The sequence below is a fragment of the Desmodus rotundus genome, chromosome 11, assembly GCF_022682495.2.
Source record: "Desmodus rotundus isolate HL8 chromosome 11, HLdesRot8A.1, whole genome shotgun sequence".
Classification (NCBI taxonomy): domain Eukaryota; kingdom Metazoa; phylum Chordata; class Mammalia; order Chiroptera; family Phyllostomidae; genus Desmodus; species Desmodus rotundus.
The window spans coordinates 52,734,323-52,759,487 of record NC_071397.1 but is presented as its reverse complement, the minus strand read 5'-3'; positions in this window follow the sequence as shown (position 1 = coordinate 52,759,487).

Sequence of the window (25,165 nt, the reverse complement as noted above, 5' to 3'; positions counted from 1 at the left end):
GGCTAGGGGAGACTGCATTACCCGGAAAGACTTGACCAAGTAGGGGGCTGAGCTACCCCGTAGGAGCAGCCAGAGCCCCTAGCATCTAAGACAGAAAAGAGCAAGAAGGTGGAGTGTGAGTTGCCCCTAATTGGTGCACCTCAAGGACAGTACAACTGGTGAACTAAAGGCCCAGTGGGGAGCAAAAGGACCCTGAGGAACTGGACTGGAGGTGGAACAACAGCGAAGAGTGTGGCTCAGGAAGGGATAAAAGTGAAACCAATCCTTCCAACCACCCCCTCCCATTTCACAGACAGGAAGACCAGCATAAATAACCTGACCAATTTAAATCCAGCAGAAGACTTTTTATTTTGTTCCTCCTTTCCCCCTAAATTCCGACTTCCTTTCTGTCCTTCTTTCTTTTTGTATTCCTTCTTCCTTCCATCCTTTACCTTTTTTATTCCTTCTCCTGCCTTCTTTCATTTATTCTTTTTTTTAATTTTTGTTAAAATTCCTTCTTCTTATTTTTCCTCCAATCTTTTTTTATTCCTTCTTCCTTCCTTCCTTCCTTCCTTCCTTCCTTCCTTCCTTCCTTCCTTCTATTCCTTTTCTATTCCCTTTACCCCTCCTTCCCTTCTCCTTTTTTTTTCTTCTTTCTCTTTTTCCCACAGGTGAGACAATAAAACCTGGAGCACTGAAAAGATCAGAGTTAGACCGTGACAGACACATAAAAGTCAGCTCAAGACCAGTGAGCACAGGAGATTAAGGAGAGGGCACCACTGAATCCCAGTGGCATTCTACCATAGAAGTTCATACCATAAACCCAGGGAGTCAGAACGGATCAATATAAGAAGCAGAGGCTAACAGGAAGAGTCTCAAAAACAATGGGAAGACAAAGAAACAATCCCCAAATGAAAGGAAAGGAGGAAGCCTCAGAAAGAATGCTAACTGAAAAAGAGGCAAGTCAACTATCAGATACTGAGTTCAAAGAACTGGTTATAAGGAAGCTCACTGAGCGAACAGAGAACTACCAGAAACTACAGGGAAACTACAATGAACTCACTATAAACTATATCAACATGAAAGGGAAAGAGAAACTATCAACAAGGGCGAAGAGGAAATGAAGAATACAATTTCTGAACTGAAGAACACAGTAGAAGGAATCAAAAGGAGGCTCGATGAAGCAGAGGATATGATCAGCGAGCTGGAGGACAAAGTAGAAAAAAACACCCAGAAAGAGCAAGGAAAGGAAAAGAGGCTCAGAAAGAATGAAGAGGAATTAAGGGAAATGCAGGACAACATGAAACGTAATAATATCTGTATAATAGGGATACCAGAAGGAGAAGAAGAAGAGCAAGGAATAGAAAACCTGTTTGAAAAAGTAATGATGGAAAATTTCCCTAATTTGATGAGAGAAAAAGTCACACAAATCCAGGAAACACAGAGAGTCCCAAAAAGAGGAACCCAAAAAGGCCCACTGCAGGACACATCATAATTAAAATGGCAAAATTCCAAGACAAAGAGAGGATCTTAAAGGCAGCAAGGGAGAAAAAGGAAGTACCATACAAGGGAGCCCCAATAAGGTTAGCAACTGACTTCTCAATGGAAACGCTCCAAGCCAGAAGAGAATGGCAAGAAATATTCCAAGTAATGAGAACCAGAGGCCTGCAACCAAGACTACTTTACCTAGCAAGGCTCTCAATCAAGATAGAAGGCCAAATAAAGAGTTTCCCAAAAAAGAATACACCTAAAAGAATACACCTCCACCAAACCAGCTCTGCAAGAGATGCTAAAGGGACTGCTTTAAGGAAAGGAAAGAAAAGAGAAAAGAGAGGAACACAGGTATGAAAAAATGGCAATGAATAGCTACCTATCAATAATCACCTTAAGTGTAACTGGATTAAATGCTCCAATCAAAAGACATAGAATAGCAGAATGGATAAGAAAACATGACCCACACACATGCTGCCTACAAGACACCAACCTCAGGGCAAAAGACCTACACAGACTGAAAGTGAAGGGCTACAAACAAATTTTCCAAGCAAACGGACAGGAAAAAAAGCAGGGGTAGCAATACTCATATCAGACAAAATAGACTTCAAAAGAAGGACCATAAAGAGACATCCAGAAGGTCACTTCATAATACTCAAAGGAAGAATCCACCAAGAAGACATAAACATTGTAAATATATGTGCACCCAACATAGGAGCACCCAAATACATAAAGAAAATCTTGGAGGACTTCAAGAAAGATATTGACAGCAACACAATTATAGTAGGGGATTTTAACACCCCATTGTCAAAAATGGACACATCTTCCAAACAAAATATCAGCAAAGATATTGTGGCATTGAACAATGCCCTGATGAAATGGACTTAACTGATATATAGAGAGCCTTTCATCCCAAGGAAGCAAAATACACATTCTTTCAAGTGTACATGGAACATTTTCAAAGATAGACCACATGACAGGACACAAAGCAAGCCTCAACAAATTCAAGAAAATTGAAATCATATCAAGTATTTTTTCTGACCACAAGAGACTGAAACTAGAAACCAACCCCAAAGGAAAAAACCCCAAACACTTAAAATCATGGAGACTGAATAGCATGCTATTAAACAATGAATGGGTCAAGAACGAGATTAGGGAAGAAATCAAAAACTTTCTGGAAACAAATGAAAATGAACTCACAACAACCCAAAACCTATGGGACACAGCAAAGGCAGTCCTGAGAGGGAAGTTCATAGCAATACAGGCCTACATTAAAAAGATAGAAACATTTCAAACAAACAACCTAACCCTATGCCTACAAGAACTGGAGGAATAACAACAAAGACAGCCCAGAGCAAGCAGAAGGAAGGAAATAACCAAGATCAGAGCAGAACTAAATGACATAGAGACTAAAAGCACAATTGTAAGGATCAATGAATCCAGGAGCTGGTTCTTTGAAAAGATAAACAAAATCGATAAGCCTTTAAGTAGGCTCATCAAGAAAAAAAGAGAGAGGATCCAAATAAACACAATTAGAAATGAAAGAGGAGAGATTACAACTGATACCACGGAAATACAAAGGATTGTAAGAAATTACTACAAAGAACTGTATGCCAATAAATTTGAAAACCTAGGTGAAATGGACACATTTCTAGAAAAATATAATCTTCCAAAACTAAATGAAGAAGAAGCAGAAAACTTGAACAGACCAATAACAGCAGACAAAATTGAAAGCAGTCATCAAAAAACTCCCAACACACAAAAGCCCTGGACCAGATGGTTTCACAGGAGAATTCTACAAAGCATTTAAGGAAGAGCCAAGCCCTATTCTTCACAGATTATTTGAAAAAATCCAAACTGATGGAAGACTCCCAAACTCGTTTTATGAAGCCAGCATCATCCTAATCCCAAAACCAGATAAAGACACAAGAAAGAAAGAAAACTTCAGGCCAATATGGCTGATGAACGTAGACGCTAAAATTCTCAACAAAATATTCGTGAACTGCATCCAGCAATACATTAAAAAGATCATCCACCATGACCAAGTGGGATTCATCCCAGGGATGCGAGGATGGTATAATATTAGCAAATCAATAAACATAATACATCACATAAATAACAGCAAAGACTGAAATCACATGATCATAACAATAGATGTGGAAAAAGCATTTGATAAGATACACCACCCATTTCTGATAAAAAACACTCAGCAAAGTGGGAATAGAGGGAGCATTCCTCAACATAATAAAGGCCATATATGAGAGACCTACAGCCAACATCATACTCAATGGACAAAAACTTAGAGCTTTCCTACTAAGATCAGGAACAAGACAAGGATGCCCTCTCTCACTACTGCTACTCAACATAGTATTGGAAGTCCTAGCCACAGCAATCAGACAAGAAAAAGAAATAAGAGGCATCCAAATTGGAAAGGAGGAAATAAAACTGTCATTGTTTGCAGATGACATGATAGTGTACATGGAAAATCCTATAGACTCCACCAAAAAACTACTCGACCTAATAAATGAATTTGGCAAAAGAGCCAAATACAAAGTCAATACTTAGAAGTCAAAGGCATTGTTGTACACCAACGACGAAACTGCAGAAACAGAAATCAGGAAAAAAATCCCATTTGACATAGCAACAAGAAAAATAAAGTACCTAGGAATAAACCTAACCAAGGAGGTAAAAGACCTGTTCTCAGAAAACTACACAACACTGAACAAAGAAATTAAGGAAGACACAAACAAATGGAAGCATGTACCATTCTCATGCACTGGAAGAATTAACATCATCAACATGGCCATACTACCCAAAGTGATTTATACATTCACTGCAATCCTTATTAAAGTATCCATGACATATTTCACAGATATAGAACAAACATTTTAGAAATTCATATGGAACCATAAATGACCCCGAATAGCTGCAGCAATTTTGAGAAAGAAGAACAAAGCAGGAGGGATCACAATACCTGATATCAAACTGTATTACGAGGCCACTGTAATCAAAACAGCCTGGTACTGGAATAAAAACAGGCACATGGACCAATGGAACAGAACAGAGAGCCCAGAAATAAACCCAAGTCTCTATGGTCAATTAATATTTGACAAAGGAGGCAGGAGCATAAAATGGAGCAAAAACAGCCTCTTCAACAGGTGGTGTTGGAAGATCTGGACAGCTACATGCAAAAAAAATGAAACTCGATCGCCAACTTACGTCATACACAAAAATAAACTCAAGATAGGTAAAAGACTTAAATATAAGTTGTAACACCATAAAAGTCCTAGAGGAAAACATTGGCAGGAAAGTCTCAGACATTCCACGCAGCAACATCCTCACAGACACATCCCCTAAAGCAAGGGACATAAGGGAAAGAAGAAACGAATGGGACCTCATCAAAATAAAAAGCTTCTTCATGGCTAAAGAAAACAGCATTAAAATAAAAAGAGAACCAACAGTATGGGAAAACATATTTGCCAATGATACCTCAGACAAGGGCCTGATCTCCAAAATATATAAAGAACTCACACGACTGCACTCCAGGAAGACAAACAACCCAATTAAAAAATGGGCAAAGGACTTGAACAGACACTTCTCCAAGGAAGACATACAGAGGGCCCAGAGACATATGAAAAGATGCTCAGCATCACTAGCCATCAGAGAGATGCAAATTAAAACCACAAAGAGGTACCATCTCACACCAGTCACAGTGGCCAACATAAACAAATCAACAAACAAATGTTGGAGAGGATGAAGAGAAAAGGGAATCCTCGTACATTGTTGGTGGGAATGCAGACTGGTGCAGCCACTGTGGAAAACAGTATGGAATTTCCTCAGAAAACTAAAAATGGAATTTCCTTTTGACCCAGCAATTCCACTGCTGGGATTATAACCTAAGATCCCTGAAACACCAGTCCAAAAGAACCAATGCACCCCAATGTTCATAGCAGCACAATTTATAATAGCCAAGTACTGGAAGCAACCTATGTGCCCATCAGCAAATAAGTGGATCCAAAAACTGTGGTACATTTACACAATGGAATTCTACACAGCAGAGAGAAAGAAGGAGTTTATAACCTTTGCAACAGCATGGATGGAACTGGAGAGCATTATGCTAAGTGAAATAAGCCAGGTGGTGAGGGACAATACCATGTGATCTCACCTTTAACTGGATTCTAACCAACAGAAGAAAAAAGCAAACAAAATATAACCAGAGACATTGAAGTTAAGAACAATCTAACAATAGCCAGAGGGGAGTGGGTAGAGGACAGTGAGGAGAAGTGTTTTCAGGAACTACTATAAAGGACACATGGACAAAACCAAGGGGCAGGGTGGAGGCAGGGGAGGGAGGTGGGTTTGGCTGGGGTGGGGTAGAGGGCTGGAGAGAAATTTCAAACAACTGTAATTGAACAACAATAAAATAATTTTTAAAAAAGATAATATTTATTATGAATAATCAACCATATACCTATATAAAATAATACATTTTACACTACATATGGGCAGAAATATAAAAGGGAAGTTAACTTTATTTCTAATCCATATGCTATGATAGCTTTTGTTGTGTCCTCATTACAGACTGTGGATCTTAAAAACACAGTCCTGTTTCTTGATTGGAAGAGTTGTCTCCAATTTAAAAGCCTCATAGATCAGGCAGAATAAGCCTTTATTCAGTAGCCTTTTCAGAGTCAAAACAACTTATTCTGAAACAAAATAACAAAGGGTATATGTTGGGAACTGCTTTGCCTGGTTTCAGAAGCTGTAATCCCCCATGGCTACGGCTGAGTGAGAGACCTCAGGAACATAAGCCACTAAGGAGACAAAGGTTATTTCTCTGGCAGGGGCGCTACCTCTGCCCACTTTACTTCACCCTGCTTGGCCCTGAGCCTGACCAGCTAGCCAATGATTGGTAAGATTCCTCAAGGGAGGGATGACCTAAAACAGGCACGCTCATGAAGGTGCCCTCTGGGAAGGACTTGGGGGCTATATAAAAATGGATTGATGGACCCTCGCCCCTTGGCTTTGACATGGCCTGAGTCCTCATTCTGTCTGCACAAAGTCTCCTAATCTCTTGGCTACCTTACTTCCCCTGCTCCACCTAAGCCTGAAACAATGCTGGAGGGCAGTGCGGCCCTGTGCTAGAAAGGGCAGGTTCCCTGGGGTGATCAGGCCTGAAAAAGAAGGCATAAAATCCTGTGAAACCTGCTTTGCTAATACCCTCAATTTAAATGATAAGGGTCCAAGCATGAAATGAGTTTGTTTCCCCAACGTTTTATGGCCCTTTATCTATCTGACCCTGACTCAGAATAAGCCCTCAGAGTTCTTTGAATGTTATCTATTTGATTATTACTGCCTAACAATGATTTATGAGCTTTCCATATATGCCCTGTATTCAAATTAAGGCAATAAAAGCCTGTCAAGGCAAGGGTTGGGGCATTCTCCTCTTGAGAGTGGCCAAGGTGCTCGAACGCACTCTCCCCTTGAGAGAGTGGCTGTGCCGTCCCTTTTCCTCCACAGTACTCGGTAGTCCGTGTGAATTTGTCTCGTCTCAGCCACAATGCCGCGGACACTGCTTGCCAGTGACCGTGTCAGGTATACTGTTCATTAAGGTATTATCAACAATAATTTTTATCAACTGTCATTTTTTCTACCCAAATTAGACAAGTGCATAGTTAACGACAATGTGAGGACTAGTGGAAGCAAGAACACTAGGCTTACATGAAGGTGACTGGTGTGAAATATCTGTTCCTCTTCGTGATTTCCATGTTGATAATCCACACAGCCCAGAAAGCATGGTGCAATTCAAAGTAAGCACCTTGGGTCCTCACAGTTCTCCCAGTCACCACCAGCTGCCCTGTCATATTTTCCAGAATCTCATCAATGGTCTGAAATCTTTTCCATTTCAAAAGTGATTTTAGTTTTGGGAAAAGCCAGAAGTCACAAGGCACTAAATATGGGCTGCAGTGGGTCTGAGTCACCTGGGTGATTTGATGTTTTGCCAAAAAACTCGGCACAAGAGGTGATGCATCAACAGATCCATTGTGGTGACGAAGCTGCCAATCACCAGTTGCCCGTAGCTGCGGCCTTCTGAATCAGCCAAATAGTTTCCACAGGGAAATGTTCAGTTCAAGCTTAACACAAAATTTGATGCAGATTTGTTGCTCTACTCGCTCAGTCATTTTGAATGCAACGACCACACAGTACACATGCTCACTCACCAGGGTCTATGGCCCCCACTGACTAGTCCAGTGAAGTCATTGTTCACGCATGTGCATTCCAAGCACTCTCCTTGGCTCCCAGGTTACATTGATATCGTGCAAACTGTTTTTATTACATTAACAATGGCTGGAATTTTTCTGGACAGATCTTATATACAGTTACATAAAATACATAGTGGATCCTCAATTTGTGTCTTTCTCTTCATTCAAAATGATACAAAAACTTTTACTGCAGAATACCCACTATTAATCCCATTCCTTACTTATCAATGATTCACTGAGGATTTAGATGTTTTAAACATGTTAACAAGTAGTTGTTTGTAGAACTGTGTTGTTTTTTACATGTATTGAACTGTGCCCAACTATCCTATAATTCTTCTTAAATATATTTCATATTTATCTCACCCACAACATCTAGATAAGAGTTTTGAAAATAATGCACATTTAGCAAGTATGGATTGGCCAAAAAGTTCATTTGTTTTTTTCCTATAAGACGACTCTAGTAGCACTTAGTTGTCTTTACTTCATTCAAAACAATTTTGTTAGTTTGTATTGTGAAAACTGTCATTTCAGCATGCATTTTAAAATACCTTATCAAAATTGGTAAATTTTTGTGCAGCCATTTTAATAATGAAAATGGAAGAAAATATGCAACACTTTTAGCATATTGTGCTTTATTATTTCAAGAATGAGAAAACCCAATTGAAACACAAAAAGATTTGTGCAGTGTATGGACAAGGTTCTGTGACTGATCGAACATGTTAAAAGTGGTTTGCAAAGTTTTGTGCTGGAGACTTCTCGCTGGACGATTCTCTACAGTTGGGTGGACCAATTGAAGTTGATAGTGATCAAGTTGAGACATTGAAAACAATCAATGTTATATCACACAGAAGTTTACCCATTTGTTGCCTAGTGAATTTCAACAAATGATTTCCACATTCTTCTTTTAATACACTGAGGAAATCCCCTCTGTTGAATGTATATTCCCTGTATTACATTAATGCACCTGTAGCAAAACAGACATGGATCTCTAATGTCTGCTCATTTTATAGTATTAATAATTTTTAAAAATATATCTGGAGGTGTCCAGTAAAAGGTACAGTTGAAAGCTTCCTTAGATGTCATTGGTGCTGTATAAGGATAACCATGCAAAAACAAGTCGATTAGGTTTTCTTTAAACTAGCAAAACCTGTCACAACAGATGTCATTTGTCATCTGTGGGTGAAATAGAGAGACTAATAATTCAGCCTCCCATGTAGGAGCTTTGCTAAAATGAGAAAAACCTTTGGTTAGGCTAACTGGAAAATTCTGGGCTGATCAACATTTGTATTTTTCACTGTATGTTAATAAATCATCATTTGATGTTTAATGTAGCATTCTCTGTGAATGTGATACATGGGTGTCCAGCTGTGTGGGACCTGTGAACTCTTGGTGTGCTGCCCAAAACAAATTACTGATCCTGAGAGACCGAGGACCAGGCCCTGGGATGTGGCAAGTTTACTGATGGACAGATAATATGTTGGTGACCTCTGAGTGGTCAGTCTGCATAACTCCCCGTCTTATTATACATGGCCTTCAGAATGCAAAAGATGCACCTAATTTGTTTTGGTAGTTTTTCTACAAATATGATCATTAAACAATTATTAAGCATACATTTCCAGAGGAAACATTGGAGCTTTCTCCCCTCCTTTTTCTTTGTAATTAATTTCTAAGGGAAAACATTTTCATCATTTTTTAAGGAGACCACAGCCTTCTTACCATGTCAGCATCAAACCCCTGATTATATTTCATTCTGGGCTTACTGTGCACAGTCTGTTGGCTGCAAACATATATTTCTGCCAAGTTAAGTTTGTATACGTGTCTGCTTTTCTATATAATGGAATGTTTATTCCACAGAAGGGTTTCAAATGGCAGAACTTTGGAATAAAAACTTGCAGATCCCCAAAGTGACTCTAAACAGGAGCAGGCAAAGCTTATATAACCAAACAAATAATCTTAATCTCATTTTTTACCCTTTTTTTAAACAATGATTCTTAGTAAAGTTACAGAAAGCAGTACTGGAAGCAATTTTATTGCTATGTTATCAGCAATGAAAAAAGAAATAGGAATCAGTCACTGGTCATTAAATCTTTTTATAATCCACTATAACATTACATAGCTGATTTCTTCAGCCCTATTAAACCCTTATATTTAGGTTGTTTCTGGTAATAAAACACATCTCTCAATCACAGAACTATTTAGACTAGTACCTCAATACTAGACTAGATGTTAAAACAATGTTTAGGCTTTATATAAATATTATGGTAGGCTTCACCTTTAGTTATTTCTTTGCATTGCACTGAATGCACTGTGGAGCTCTCCAAACAATGTACAAGTTTTCAAATGAAACAAATAAGATAACTGTGTTCATTGAAAAGACAGTACTATCCATTATATCATTAAGATCAAATATGCACCCATAGACTATAGTAACTGCCTACACACCACTAAAGTCCACAAGTTGCTGATATTGTGCCTTTATTCCACTATTTTTCCACCTAGAATTATCTCCCAGTTTTTCCCTATCGACCAGTAGGGAAAAAGGGGTAATCATCCTTTTTCCCCCCAGGGGGCAGATGAAACTTCACATGCATCAGAAACCCACAGTGACTGAGACCATCCCCTCAGCACAATGCATACATGTTTTATGAAGCAACTGTTCCCCATGTGTCTCACACTTCAGTATACTTTTGGCATTGTTCTGAGGTTGCTCCACATGTGTGACATGCCTTCCCAAATAGGTTTGAAGTTTATTGTCCAAAGGTGCCTCCATATTTTCTACTTCTCCCTTGCCCTGTAGATCAGCTGTACATCCCACAGAAATTTAGCCATCTGTTATTGTCATATATAGTAGTCATTTACTAGAACTCTAATGGGTAAATTGAAGTTTTATTGTATTCCTTTTTAAATTGATTTATAATTTTTCCTAGAATTATTCACATTCTATTCTAAGAGGAAGATAATATGAAGATCAGATTATATGACAAACTCTTTATGAAACAGGACAGAGTAGCATATATAATACAAAATAAGTAATAAATAAAATGGAGCCCTGGCTGATGTGGCTCAGTGGATTGAGCACCAGCCTGCAAACCAAAGGTTGCCAGTTCGATTCCCGGTCAGGGCACATGCCTGGGTTGCAGGCCAGGTCCCCAGTAGGGGACAGGAGAGAGGCAACCACACATTGATGTTTCCCTCCTTCTCTTTCTCCCTCCCTTCCCCTCTGTCTAAAAATAAATAAATAAATCTTTTAAAAAATAAATAAAAAATAAAATGGAGAGCCAATATTTATTTTTATGCAGATCCTTGTTCTCTGTTATAATATAAAGATATCAAAGGTTATAAATGAATGATTAATTAGATGAATAAAGTCAAATAGGTTTAAGTCTCCATAGGTGGTTGGTAGGCTACAATGGGTGCTTAGGGAATACAAACAAATGATCTAATTAAAAAAGGGGCAGACAACCTGAACAGACACTTTTCCTGAGAAGACACACAAAAGGCAAACAAATATATGAAAAGATGCTCAACGTCACTAGCTACTAGGAAATGTCAATGAAAATTACAATGAGATACCACCTCACACCTGTTAGAATGGCTATTACTAACAAGATGAAGTATGCTTTCTAATGTTCGCTTTTAGATTTACAGAGGCTGTACACTTAGGAGGGAAAATGCAGGCCTGGAAAACAAGTCAGAACTTGTATAACACAATCAGTCCAGTATGTTCTGGATTTGGTCTGCATGTTTGATTTCGCTTCTGGAATCTACTCAAGACTTGGAAAATTCAGTCCTCGGTATCTTACTAAGAGGTAGTATAGGAAGAGTTGGACACTGCTGCTAAAATCTCTGCTCAGAATCCTGGATTTATTACTGTTTTCTAACTTGTGAACTTGAGCAACTTCCCTAACCTCTCTGTGCCTCAGCTTTGTCATCAGCAAAATAGAGCATTTTAAGAATGAAATGTCTTAATATATTAAAGTGCTAAGAAGAATTGAATACATAAGGTCTATCCAGAAGGTATCCAGCCATGTAATATGAAAAATAGAGACATTTATTGAAGAAGGTACAAGATACAAGAAACATTGCACCTAGGACAATGACATCTCAATCTCCTTCAAAGTAGGCACCTTGAGTCCTCACACAGTTCTCCCGATTGCCATTACCTGCCTTGTCATATTTTCCTGAATCTCACTGATTGCCTGAAATCTCTTCCCTTTCAAAGGTAATTTTAGTTTTGGGAAAAGCCATAAGTCACAGGGCATCCTATCTGAGCTGTAGGGGCGCTGAGTCACCTGGGCAATTTGATGTTTCGCCAAAAAAACTCTGCACGAGACATGATACATTACTGGGTACATTATTGTGATGAAGCTGCCAATCACCAGTTGCCCATAGCTGTGGCCTTCTGAATCATCCAAACAGTTTCCATGGAGGAATGTTCAAACTTAACACAAAATTTATTACAGATTTGTTGCTCTATTGCTTGGCCATTTTGAATGTGATGGCCACATAGTCCACATGCTCACTCAACAGCATCGACTGCCCCCACTGACTGGTACAGTGAAGTCATCATTGTTCATGCATGTGCATTCCAGTCCACTCTCCTCAGTTGCCAGGTTATATCAATGTTGTGCAAACAGTTCTCATTATATTATCAATGGCTGGACTTTTTCCAGGCAGACCTCATATGTCTATTGTTATAATTATTATTATTCAGTTTTCAAAAAAATCTAGCTTTCCTCTTGTTCTGTCACTCATTGTTACAGTATACATAATAAGAAAGAATATAGAAAGATCAATGATTCAAGAACTGCAGGATGTAAATACATTTTTTTCTTACTCAATAATGGCATTTCTTGAAAAATGCATTCTTAGAGGGTTGAGCTTTTTACTATACAATTTAAATCCACAACCATGCTTCCCATACTGCCCCAGTTAAGGAGGCTCCAAAGTTAATGCTGAAACTGACTTAATGGCTAGACTGAAGTACACAGACCAAAAGGGAATAAAATCCCTCTCTTTTGCATTAGAATATAATGTCCTTTCATCCCTTTTCTACTGCTTATGACTAGGAGCCCGAGAAGGTTCTAGGTAAGGAGGAACAGTGAGATTATATAAAAGTAGCACTTCTCTGTGAGCATCTCTAGGATATTGCTTCAATTTACTAGAAAAAGACCTGTTATCTATCTTCAAGCCTCCTGTAGTTTTTGTGTTGCTTCCTCACTCTAAATGAATATTCACTTTTGCATATAATTTTGTAAGCATATTTGTACCTTTTTTGTTGAAGAGGGTGAGAGTTTGTTCCCCTCTCAGAAATTGTACATACGTCAGATCCCACAATACCTGGATACATCTCTTTCTCCCATACTGGCTGATATTTCTTGCCATAATTCACCTTCCTGCAGTGGTCCTCTTTGGTATTTGAATGAAAAGCTTATTTGTACAAGTAGCAATAATAAATATAAACATTCAATTTTAAGTTTACAAAGAATTTCACATATATTATGTGATGGGTCCTCACAATAAAATACAGATAAAGGGGATATTGATATCACAATTATATCACAGATGAAATAAATTTACACATATCAATTAATTCTTATAGACACCTTCTATTGAGCTCAATCTCAGAACAGATAAGGAGGTACTAGCGCTCTTTGGACATGCCATTCCATTGCTAAAAAGGCATTCTTTATTCTGTGAGGAACAACTGAAAACCAGTTTGAAGGAAACCAGGTTCTGCATCATATTTACCAATATTTTATTTATATACCCTAAACTAAATTTATGCCAAAGGCATAATAAATAACAAGAGAATTCAAAAGTGAACATTAAACATAAAAGGTTCATGAAAATTAAACATATCTGGTTTATTTGAATTTTAAAAAACGTAGTCAAGCCCTGACTGGTGTAGCTCTGTAGGCTCGGCATCGTCCTGCGAACCGAAAGGTCACCAGTTAGATGTCCCAGTCAGGGCACAGGCCTGGGTTGCGGGCCAGGTGCACGGTTGGGGAGGCAGCCAATCAATGTTTCTCTCACACACTGATGTTCCTCTCCCTCTCTTTCCCTTCCCCTGTCTCTAAAAAGAAATAAATAAAATGTTTTAAAAATAAATAAAAATTAAAAATTGTAGTCAAGATTTCATTGTTAAGGGTCACGGGATATTGTTTGGGGTTTTTTGCTTGTTTTTTGAATTTACCTAAGTGATAATTATTTGAGTATATATTATCTTTAAATGATTTTAAAATATTTTATAGGACTATTGTTTTTATTTTTAAAATAAGCTGCATAGCTGCAGAGTCCTATAGAGAAAGAGCAGCAATACCACACAAGGTGGTTAAACAGCTTATGAATTAAGCTCCACATAAGCAAATTTCTTTGTAAGTAATTTATATTGTATGGTAAACTTGTATCCAACTAGAATGGCAAATTAAAACATTAATCACATCTGTAAAATTTAGAGCCTTGTGTATATAGAAAAAATATTAGGGAAATACATTTGCTTGTATTGCTGAAATAAATATCCCACATATGGAAACCAGTCTAATCCTTCTCATTATAATGTGGATGAAGATGAACATTAAGTCCATATAACATTTCTTCCTGAATTAGTCGATAGCTCATTTTAGTAGGTAGCACATATTTCCAAACCTGAAATGCCCACGTTCAGTCAGATTTGCAGTTCCCTTTCCCTCGCTGCTCAGGCTTTCCATCACTGTTAGGTAACCACAGTGATTATTCCATATCACATACTGATGAGAAGGCAAAACAGTTACAAGCTTTCTTCCCTGCATTAAGCAGGTTGTAAGCCATGGAAAAGGCACTTGCCCTGAAAATATCAAGCATTCCAGTACTCGGTAGCTGCACCAGTGCAGGCGGCCTGCCAAAAGACATCCGAAACACCAATCCCTATTCTCAAGCACATTTTAATCCAGCTGTTTCTCACAAAACATCCGGCACGCTTTGATTTACTGCTCTACTTAATTAGAATGTAGAGTACGGGAGACCACCTCACGCACAGGACAGGCATCCTGTATGATATTTTAAACTTTACAGAAGGTGGTGGGGGTTTTGCTTGTGTGGCTTTTACTCTCATAACCAGAGACTGAACTACGTGTGCTACATTTCTGGTATTAGCTAATTGAAACTAAAAATGATTTGATTTTGGGTGTTGGCATATAATTCAATATACAGAACATGTTACAGAAATATACACTTAAAATCTATATAATCTTATTAACCAATGTTACCACAATAAATTTAAATTAAAAATATGAATTTTCGATGTCCACCCCATACCCACTGAATCAGAAACTTGGGGGCGGGGGTCAGCAGTAACAAATAAAACTAAAAGTGAAGGGTGACTGTATGTAAAGAAAGCAAAGACAGACGTTTTTCCCTCTGTCATTCTATATACAGCCACGGCAGTGTCCATTTTAACCCCTCAATGAAAATAGCACTAAGGAAACTCTCTTGAGCCTAGTATGGGAAAGAAGAAAATATGTTTTGAAATTCTATGTTTCAAGTTAGGATGGTAGGGATCTGATTGGAATTCTGGGGAAGTTTTACATTAAGCAAGTGACTGTGGTGGCCTTTGGCCTTTACTTGGAGCATACAGTGTTACGAGAAACTAGTCCAGAAAGGTTCCAGCAGAGCCCCCACCTGCCATGGCGTCCAGGATACACAATGGCTTTCTAATTACAAACAAAACTCGAAGCCCAGATTTAATTGTGTGGATGACAGGTTTAAGCACAAGCACCATAATCCCTCACATCTCTTGCAGATGGAAAATTGAGGATAAACACAGTAAAATACTGAAAATATTGGTAATATTGGGTGCTTTGGAATCTATGATAAGTCAACCCCATTATTTCACAAAATTAAGGGAGAATTTTTGCTTCTTATTCTGTACCTAGTTATTGAGAAGAGATAGTGGTCCTTAAAGATCTAATATTGCTCTCTTATAGGAACTAATACATTATACGGAAACTGTACTTAATCAAAACATATTACATAATCACAATTTGAGTAATATATTAAATTTAAAGTTTTTGTTGAATCAACAGAAAACATTAGATTTTCAGTGAGTTTCTAATGAATATGCTTCTTCTAATTTCACATTTTTTTCTGAAATGTAAACTATACTGAGTTATGAGAAAAAAAAACTTTTTCTCAAAAAAAATTTCCCCCAAAGAGACATCATCTTTAGAACTCTAATATATTTTGGATTTAAAATATTAAAAAGCTAATTTGTATAATGTAAGAAAGTAGGAGTCAAGAAAGAGTAACCCCAAGAGGTGCCTCTGTGGCATGCAGATTGTTTTGAGTTTAAGGCACTTCAGCTGCTAGCTCAAGAGAAACTTTTGCCCCTGTACCCTCAACTGATTAGAAGAATTTGAATTAAAGACATTGCCCATATGGGATTATCAAGAATAACCTTTTCAACACACCTATATGACAGGGTGAACTCTCATTTACTAAACATCTGCTCTTCTTATCATCCTGCAATGACCCTTTGCACCCCCCAAGGTGCATGACCTCCTCCCCCATATACTGTCTTATACACTGTCTTACAAACTTCAGTCCCCCTTTTCTATCTCTGAACCTCTCCTGAATGTGGGGTCTCTGACCCTCTCATGCATGTGGGGTTCCCATACATATGTACACATTAAATTTAGTTATTTTCTCTTGCTAATCTGTCTCATTTCAACTTGATTGTTAGACCAGCCAGAAGAACCTGCCAGAAGAATGGGTGGAGGAAATTTTGTTTCTCCGCCATAAGAATTAAACAGTGCACAGGCTATGGCTAATTATGTTGTATAATAATGATGGACATATTTCATGATGAAGGATGTTATCTTTTTTAAATTTTATTTATTTTTAGAGAGAGGGGAAGGGATGGAGAAAGAGAGGGAGAGAAACTTCAGTGTGTGGTTGCCTCTCATGTGGCCCCCACTGGGGAACCTGGCCTGCAACCCAGGCATGTTCCCTGACTGGGAATTGAACAGTGACCCTTTGGTTCACAGCCAGCTCTCAATCCACTGAGCTACACCAGCCAAGGTGGAGTACTATTAACTTTTAAGTGGCAACAATGTTGAAGACCTGTTTTTGTCTGAAGGTACACACTCACTTCAGCTTCTATGTTAACCTTTTATATCTATACATTTATAGAGAATCACATGGAATATTTTTCTTCCAAATGATAAGGGAAGTCTTCCAAATGTCCCTTTCTATTTTTTAATAGTCAATTTAGGTTTCATGAGACTCTTTGGATTATGTAAAAACTTTCACTGAGTTGTATATATGTGACACCAAAACACTTAGCTTTGTAAAAAATATTCAGCCAAATATTGGGTTGATATTACTTAAAATAAAATATTTTCAGATTATTTTTTCTTAGCAAGTGATTGTTTTAGCAGCAGATATCATTGTCTGTGATCCTGTTCCAAAAGCTATTCCTATAATTCCTGGATTTTTTTTTTTTTTGGTAAAAAAGGAAATGAACTATTTATTCAAAAGTTATACAGACTTAGAGTAATGACTTAATGTCTTTGTTAAAATCCCAAAGTCCCTTAAAACACCTAAACACACACAGGCCTTCCTCCCCACCTTTGCCCAGTCAGGGGTAACATATCTCAGGAGAAGAAATAGAAGTCTGTTGCTCTGGTGGCCTCCAGTTCTTCCCAGTAATCTGTGCTCAGCTGGAGGCCTCCCACGGTTCCCAGCACCATCAGCTGTGTGCCGGGATCTTCAGTTCTTACTCCAAACCCACGGGGCACCTTCTCATGGCCCAAAAGCGAGTCCTTTCACCCCTTTCCTTCCTGCATTCTTCCAAACTGCTAATAGAGAGCTCTACATTGCTGCTACATCTTGCTTTTCAGTTTCCTGAGCTGCGCGGCAAAGAGAGAACCAAAACTGCGTGGTTCCGACCCGCACAAAAGCTGCATGGTTCCCTAATTCCTGGATTTCTTAATCAACACATGTTACCACATAGGTTTCCTGACATATCTTGGATAATTTTAAAGATTTTCTTATTAAGCAATAAGCATAATGAGTGACAATGCTACATAAATCAAGGCATATAGGCATATATGGTAATTAAGGAAGAGGAGGAAGAAGAAGAGGAGGAGAAGGAAAAAAGCATTTAGGAACTGTAGAAATTAGCTTCAAAACAGGACAGTGATTACCAAAATAGAACCCAGAGGCCGCTAGTTCTGAGATGCTCAATGAGATCAACATGTAGGTTCCGAGGTCACTCTGCATAAACACTACATACATACACTAACCTCTTTGAAGTTGCACATGCATTAATATTCTAATACATATTAAAGGCTCTGCCAACTTCTGCAGGAAAGAAGCAAGTTCAGTTTTCATAATGCTATATTAGGCACAAAGATGTACCACCCAGGTTCTCCATAAGAAGGCATGTGCTCCCCCAGCTGCAGCAATTGGATCCGTCAGCTGCAGGGCAACGCCCATATGGTGTTTGGGCCCAAAGTCCCGCCATTCTGACCCAATACACAATAGCCTGACAAGCAATCGTTGCTCGTAGCAGGTGTTCATGTTGGTTGATGCTCTGTCCCAGCATGCATGGCCTTCCCACTCCCTTCTCAGCCCAGTTGTGCTTACTCCCCTTTCCTTCACAAGTTTTGATCTTCCAAACTCTGTCTCGCAGTCTGATTCTACCCAACCTGAAACAACTACCATTTAAAGACATTAATTTGACTACATGATGCATTCCTCACACAAGGTGAAATAGGGGTTTGGAGGCAAAGGCCCTTTTCCAAGACTAATGAACAGGTTGCACTGAATCTAACCTGAAAACATTTTAACTCTTTCCCTCTGAATCTCTCGGTCCTCCAGTAGAGAGATAAATGGACTTTTATTTTCTTGACTTCTCCTTCAGTCTTTGTAATTTTACTGCTAGTATCATCTGGGATTTTTTTCTCTTAAATTCAAGTTGTTATTTTGTGGCATGCTTAAGTCCTTACATGACAATACAAATTGATTTGAAGAACTAATATGTTTTCAATTACTTTTAGGATCTACAGTGTAAGATCAGATAGTTTACTCTTTCAGTGAAGGCATGAGCTCTTACACATGGCACTTATTTCTAAAGAGTAAATGTAACACATTCATCCTTGTTACTTTACAAATCTCAGGGAAAAAACTGAACATTGACCAAAAATACTACTAAAATATAAAATGCTTATCTCCAACTAAAACCACTCTGTATCCTTGCATCCCTAACTGATCAGTAATTGGAATTGGAGTTCAGGGCTCTTAAGTTCACTACAGTATAAAGCAATTTCCTGCTTTGATGATTAATTCTGGTGTCTAACTTCATATTTCAGTTCAAAATGTTTTTATTTAAATTCTAAAAAATACAACATGCAAGCATTCATATTTCACAGATGATGATAATAAATTATTATCATCAAATGTGGAATATTTGACCTGAACTTGAGACATTTTAATAGATGTGAAAGAGTCAAAAAGATAAATGTTTGTTAGAACAAATAAAAATTCTTGTATTCTGCCACTTTTGTATATGAAGAGAGAGAAACCTCTCATCTTTCCTTACTTTGAAACTGGATAGGCCGTGCTATGACTAGACAGACAACAAGTCGTAAGTAGATGATGAGTATGTATTTAACAAATTTAAAATGTGGTTTCAGCTAGGGTTTGAAATCAGGTTAATTTTAATGGTCATTGTTTTAAGGAACGGTTTTGGAATTTCCAACTCTGAAGTTTATTTGTAGTTACGTATGAGATGACTTTTTGAAATGTTTAGTGAAATACTTCACTATCTATTTGGGCAAATGAAATGAACGCGGTTACCACTGCTAGGTAATAACAGACATGTTCTATCTCCAAGCTACATATACATTTATTAAGCATAAGCATATCACAAAGAACTAGAGCTCGAAGCCAAAAGTAAACAAAGAAATTAAATAATAACTAATAAAGATAACAAAAAAAAAAACATCCATAAAACAAAAAGCATGAGCTTCAACCACTGTCCCAGAGTAGAGATGGAAGGGAGATGACCAGTTGCCATTTCTCCCATATCAGTAGAACTGCAATTTCATTTCATTTTTGGAGAAGGGTGGAGTTGCAAAACTTCTACCATATTTTGTTATGAGGGCAAAACGGGATGTTAAACAGTTTTCCTCAAGCTTACAGCATATAGTTCTCTGCTGCTAGGTGTACCAGTAATTCAGTTGCAAATAAGCTAATGAAGAAATTAAATCACTTGCCTTTTTCTTGTCTTTCTTAAAGAGGTTGCATTTTGTGCTGACAGTGCATAGCTGATAAAATAGCAATTTTTGAAAAGCTCGCTCATTTAGCTACTCTCAGAACCCCTGCTGACATCACTGACATTTTCTCCAAATATGCAAATACTGTAAGTCACTTTCTAAGATGCATGCATATATTTCCAAAAATGTCATTATTTTATGATCAACTAGGCATAAATGCAGAGGCAGCCTAGTTTGCTGGCTTTGTAATGCCACACTCATGAAATGACTTTTTTTTAAATGAGATTTCGTAGGAATCTGTCACAGCCTCGTAGATCTTTAAAGGTGAGTAATTCCTTTTATATAGAGTGGGGGTTATTTTAAGGCCTTTCCATTACATAAACATAAAAATAGGAGTAAAAGCCCGTAAGCTCAGCAAACTTAAATACCTGGGTGACAATGGCAATATTATCGTTAAACTCGACACACAACTTTGGAAATAGAGTGCACATGCAGTAGGCATGAATACTATCTTATTTAAATGTCTGTATTAAGCACAACCACTCTCTGCTAAAAATGGGGAAAAAACAAACAAGTCATATTCATCAAAGTAATTGTGTAGGTACTTTCAGTACCAAAATGCCTAGAATGAAGGATTGAACTGCTAACGGCAGCAGTGACAGCCATGAATCATGGTAGGCTACTCCGGGGCCTTTACCACCATAAAACAAAAGATGTAGATGAAAAATGCTGCAATTAAGTGATTTGATTTCTGCCCCCTTTTTCCTACTGCATTCGTGCATGGCTGCACAGCAAAGATTGATGGGAAAAATTACTCTACGTGATCTCTGACAGAGCCTTGGAACAATTCTATAAGGGGGAAACATACAAATCAAACCAGCTTTCTTGTATTCAAACAAAATAATACATATAAAGCAAATACTTTAGCCTATATCCAAAGCACCAAAATTTGCATGCACACATAAATTGTTGAGAAATGCTCTGCTATCAAAACCAAACTCATGGATTTTCCAGCTAGTTGGGTTATACTGATATTTGTTTAAATAAATATTCAATCAGTACTGCCGAGTGGCATCCTCAATATGTCTGTGCACTGAGAAGAAATTACAGATACAAATTTGTGGAGGTAAAACATTCTTATCTTTTATATCAATAAATTATTAATGAAAATACACATAAAATAAAATAATAGAAAATTTCACTGACTATTCAACTCCCCTGTCATTATAGTCATTTAGAGGGACAGTTTTAATGGGTATTCACAGCTCAGTTGGGGTTCTACATACAAAAGAATCATACTTGAATGCCAGGGAGTATTTTATTGTGGTTAGGCTGTATGTTTAAAAGATGCTAAATTTGCAACATCCACTGAATAAAATAAGCAATATCGCTAATATGAAGCAAGGATAATTCCTATTATCAGAGGCTAACGTAAAATTACAGGGGTTTCATATCCTGAGGAGAGAAGGTCACTCAATTTCAGGCTGCTGTAAGAAAAGTGCAGTTAATTTAACTTGAATTTATGCAATGGAGTTGCTTGCCCCATGCCACCCCCCACACCATCAACGAGAAAGAAACCTGTGTGTACCTGGCATTGTTATGTGTATGTGTATCGAGGCTGTATTTAAAGGCTGCTAGTATCATGATGCTGAATTGGGTAAATTCTTACATTCTATCTATAAACCATGTTCACATATGTTCTTTCAAATATTTGGGTAATTTAAGTAAGGAGTTACATGCAGATTTTGTAAGATAGTAAACATTATCAATGCTACTATTGCTTTCTGTCTAGTCAGGACCCTATAAAAATACACTCTACTGAAACTAGTATTTTACTATGGCTTTTCAGGTACTTACCCTAAAAAAATGTGAAGCTATTCTTTATGTGCCTAATTGTTGTGGGTTTTTATTATCTATGAAAATAGTAAAACCTAAGGGTCCCAGGGCCAGAACTCATTAGTGGATTCTGACTTTAATAATGTAGAAATCTGTGAAATACTATCCTGGTTTAATGAAATATCACAGACTTGGAAATCAGAAAACCTGGGTTCACCACTAATTAATATTAGGTCAAACCATATGAAATCACTGTTTTTGTAGGTCGAAAAAGGTTGACTAACACAATTACAAGTGGTTCAAGCTATTTTTGTTCAGTATAGGGTGAGCTCTCAGCTTCTATGTCCTCATGTAAAGTAGGCAAAGTGACCATTTATAATTCTTAAAATGGGTACTTAATATGCTTTAGTCAAATTTACATTTTATCTTCATGAGATTAGTAAATAATTCATATACTCTACCAATGATCACTAAATATCAACAATTATTATCAATTCACCAAGGACCTTAAGATATAATTAACTTATACACTAAGTCTCAAATATTTATTTTATATCAAGGTAAATCTAACTCTCAAATAAATTCATTCAGTTAAAGTTCTTTAATAATTCATTTAATTCCTCCATTTATAGATGAGGCTTAGTGTACTCATTGGGACAACTGAAAATTTTTTAATTTCATTTTTAGTAAGCCATCACTTTTTGCATAAAAACAGGGATTCTAAGTAGGAAAAAATCATGTCTCAAGACCAAATGAAAAATTAAACATAATAATAATACATGTCCTGAAAGTGAACTCAAAATTTGGTTCCGAGCTTCCTGAAAGAAGAAATAAATAGGGAAAAAAATAAAAATAATAAAATAAAAATAAATAAAGAGAAAAAAAATAAGTTTTTTATGTTTCATCTTTTATGTTTAGATTCTTAAGGCTTGTCAAAATTTTGTGATTGAATTCATTTGGATATTCTGAAGTAATCTCTTCTTCCTACTCACCATTTTTCTTCTATAAAGAAATTTTGGCAAGCAAATAATCGATCAGTGTAGAAAGCTATATGCTATAAAGAACTCCCACTATTACATTGCTCAGTTTTTTATATATTGGGAAATAGTAGTGTATATGAAAACCTTTGCAACATAACCATACATTGAAAAAGGGTCAATAAACCTTTAAATACTTAACCTTCCAATAGCAGTACAATTAAGTAGTCTTTGTAAAAATAAGAAAACTATAGTGTTATCTTCAGAATTGTAGACTATTTCAAATAGTGTCAATGATAGCATCTACTAAAATTAAAATATGAAAAAATAACTATTTTTCTATTCCTTTTATGTTTTTCAATAAGGTATAATTAACATACAATAAATTGAATAATTTTAAAGGATATGATTTGATAAAATTTTGAATCTGCATATACCCATGAAATTAATACCACAGTCAGAATAATGAGCACACCTGTCGCATTCCTAAGTCTCCCCATGTTCCTCTGTAATCTTTCCTCGTGTCTCTCCCCTCTTCCTGCTGATCTGGTTTCTATCACTGTAGATCAGTTTGCAATTCTATAATTTTTATATAAATGGAATCATATAGTATGTCTTCATCTTTTTCTGGCTTCTACCACTCAGTATAATTATTTTGACATCCGTCCACAGCGTTGTGTTTATCAACAGTTCTCTACTTATCAATGCTGAGTATTGTTCCATTGTATGGATCTAGCACTTCTTAAAAAACCTGGTTCCCTGTTGATGGATGATTGGGTAGTTTATACTTTGGGCTATTACAAATAAAGCTGCTACAAATATTTGTGTTTTCTATTCATACTGGTAAGAGAATGAAAAGCCATAGACTAGGAGAAAATATTTGCTAAGCACATATAAATAATGGAAAAATGGATTAAATATATATAAAGAACTCCCGAAATCAATAATAAGAAATCAAAAGCCCACTGAAATGAGTAAAAGATTTAAAATCTTTACCAAAATGTTATAGATATGGCAAATAAGTGCATATAAAGATGTTTAAAATCATTAGTCATTAGGGAAATGTAAACTTAAAACACAGTAAGACACCACTATTGGAATGGCTAAAATTAGAATGAATGGCCACACCAAGTGTTGACTTGACCAGTCAATACTTGGTATGGCCATGTGTCAGCCATGCCAACACATGGTATCAATGTGGAGGAACTGGACATTTCCATGCAATACTGGGAAGCGGGAATTTAAAATGTTACAACCTCTTTGGAAAACAATAAGCAGTTTCTTTAAAAAGTTAAAGATATACTTACCTTATAATTCTGAAGTTAACTGTTGTTATGCTGATTTTATTAAAAAACTATCATTAGCAACCTTGAGGCTAAGAGAAAAGATTATGCTTAGCATAATCTCTATTAACGCTTACCTCCCCACCCTTCCAACAACACACACTACTTTAAACACCTTCTATATGTTACTGACATCCAACCTCACAGCCTTTCCATTGAACTCCAAATCTGTCTCTCCAGTGCTTACTTGATTAGCCCCTCAAAAGTAATTCTCATCAAGGTATCTCCATCTCAGGATATGACACTACTATCCACCTAGTTGCTTAACTGAAAATTCTAGGAATCATACTGGATACTCCCCATCCCTCACTCCTCCCCACACTGTCCTCCACATCCAATCCATCAAGATCTGCCACTGCTACCTCCAAAATGTGTCCAGAATTTGTCCAGGTCTCTCCACTTCCATTAATCCAAATTCCCATGATCTCTCATTATATTGCTATAATATATTTTTCTAAGAGCTTTCTTTATATTCACTCACAATCCTAACCCTTAGTCCATTATTCTTATAGCAGCCAGAAGGGTTTTCAGGAACAACCATAAAGGACTCATGGACAAAACCAAGGTGAGGATAGAATCAGAGGAGGGAAGTGGGGATGGCTGGGGTGTGCGGGAGTGGTGAGGGGTAAATGCAGATAACTGTACTTGAACAACAATAAAAAATAAAGGAAATAAAATAAGAAATAAAAAATAAAGGAAACTCTTTTAGGAACCTAAATCAGACAACATCACCCTCCTTCCTAAAACTTTTCAATGACTTTCCTTTGCGCTTTCAATAAAATCCAAACTCCTTACCATAACCTGTATCATCAAGTTTCTGGTTCAATCATACTCAACTGAAATCTCTCACTGCTCCAAACACACTGGCCTTCTTTATGTTCTTTAAACACTCTAAGCTCATTTTTATATGTGGGACTTTGCATCAGATTTAGTGCTTCTAGATCTATTTTCATGCCAGATTCCTCTTTGTTATTCAGTCATCAGCCCAAGTATCTTCTCTCTCCTGAAGTTTCCCTGAC